Source organism: Geospiza fortis, unplaced genomic scaffold (genome assembly GCF_000277835.1).
Source record: "Geospiza fortis unplaced genomic scaffold, GeoFor_1.0 scaffold203, whole genome shotgun sequence".
NCBI classification, from domain to species: Eukaryota; Metazoa; Chordata; class Aves; order Passeriformes; family Thraupidae; genus Geospiza; species Geospiza fortis.
The window spans coordinates 2,521,129-2,523,046 of record NW_005054385.1 but is presented as its reverse complement, the minus strand read 5'-3'; the positions used below and the strand labels follow the sequence as shown (position 1 = coordinate 2,523,046).

At 50.8% G+C, this 1,918-nt stretch overlaps 1 long non-coding RNA gene across 1 annotated transcript in view; it reads left to right on the top strand.

Moving 5' to 3' along the window:
• The first annotated feature begins 1,426 nt into the window (after positions 1 to 1,426).
• The window catches only part of LOC115948366, a 59,865-nt gene continuing 59,373 nt past the window's right edge, over positions 1,427 to 1,918 (top strand). Inside the window, exon 1 of the long non-coding RNA XR_004082183.1 lies at positions 1,427 to 1,730. This is a non-coding gene — a long non-coding RNA (uncharacterized LOC115948366). The remainder of the gene's footprint in view (positions 1,731 to 1,918) is intronic.

The following is a 1,918-nucleotide window of genomic DNA, read 5'->3' as shown; positions in this document are numbered from 1 at the left end:
AATGTTCCATGAGTTTTCAGACAACACAGGACTTCTTTCACGGAGGTAAAGCTAAGCAAGAAGTCACTTTGACACGCTATCACAAGACAAGGAGACTGTGCACCAGTAAGAAAATGGGACCAGGAAGTAAAAAAAGTAAAAACACCTGACAAAGCAGCTGCCTTGAAAAACAGCCTGCAGCAAGTAGCATGTCCTGGAACTGGAACTGGGATGGAGGTGGAGGATGTCTGACCAAGGAGACTGGGGTGTGGAAAAATATAATGCCAGGCTTGGTGGCCTTTGAAAGGGCACACACATGGGAAACAGGGTGACTCCAGATTGCTTTCCTTCAAGATAACGGAGTTTCCCCATCTTAGCAGCAAGAGGTTATCACATCAAAATTATATGCTGCAAAATGCACTTCTGCATGGCAGGAGACATGCAGAAGTGCATTTTGCAGCATATGATGCTCGTGGCAGGACAGCCTCACAATGTCATGGTCAGTCCCCAAGCACCATCTGGCGTGGTGGCTGCCCTGGCTCAGAGACACCCCTCTACTGGAGCAGCCCCATGCAGTGGCACACCATGGGACAGGACTGCAAGGGAATGGAGGGGCTTTGTTGCTGTCTTTGAGAAAAGGAGGCAGACAATCATACAAGTGACAAAAAAAAAAAAAAAGAAAAAAGAAAAAAGAAAACAAACAAGCAAACAAAAGTGTGAGGAGTTTACATGCAAAATCAAAGCCAAATTTAAAATCACAGAATCACAGATACCCTTGTGATACTGGCTCAGGTGTCCCCTTACTTCCTCACCTGCCTCCTTCTCCTGTATTTATAACACTGGATTCCTCAGTGAAACTGCTTGTACACACAGCTTTATAATTTTCAATGTCTGATGTCAATACATGCAATGCATACAAGATGTGCGGACACCTTACATCTCCCTCTCCATCCAGATGCTCTTCGTCACTTCTGTTAAGGGCTGCCCTGCAGCGGCAGCATTTTGCAGCATGCCATATTACCACTGCACTGACAACTGTCTGTGCAGTTCGCCCAGAGTCCGCGCTCTCCCTTCTCCTGCCAGCCCTGTCCTTTCCCTTATCCAAAACTGCTTGAGCGGGGGCTGCAGCCCCCGCCTGCGTGTCTGCCGCAGCTCCCCTCCCTGCGCCATGTGCCACCGCCGTCCTTCTCTGAGCGCTGTGCTGCTCGCTAAGGACACGCTGTGGCACAGCTGTCTGCCTCCTCTGCTGCAGTCAGGCAGGTTTGTATTACTGTGCACGCTGCTGATGTCGAGCTCCTGTCGTGACCCAGCACCCCATAGGAGGAGCAAATGAGCTGAGACGTCAACGCAAAAAATTATAGCCATGCGAGCTATCCCTCTGCTCAGCTGCTTGGAGAGTGCCTACATGGTTTGTGTGACAGCACCAGCACACAGAAGCAGCACTGAAATGCAGTTAGCAATACAGCTGGGAGACAGGCAGCCAGGCAGGCACTGGTCCAGTGACTAAAATGATCGTACCGTGAGCCAGTCTGCAGTGCCTCCAAAAGTGGCTGACTGCTACACAGAAGCTCGGCTTGCTTTGCCATTACTCCAGTTTCCCCCCCGGTGACTGCAGTGTGCGCTCCGTTTCGGTTTTGTTTGCCTTTTTGTTTCTCTCTCCCACCCACCGGTCTCCCTCTCTCTCCTCCCGTGTCCTTCTCTCCAGGATGGCGGAAGCAGAGTTGCACAAGGAAAGGCTCCAAGCCCTAGCAGTAAGTCAGTTTCCTTTTACTTGCTCTTTTGTCCTTAGCCGTGGGCTGTTGGAGGGACGGGGGGATTCCGGCACAGTGGCTGGGAAGCACAGGGAGAGCCTGGCTTGTGGAAAGTTGTGTATGGAATTCCCTGTTCGGGAAATGAGTGGTTAAAGTCTGCTTTGCGGGATTTAGCTGAGAAAGAGGGC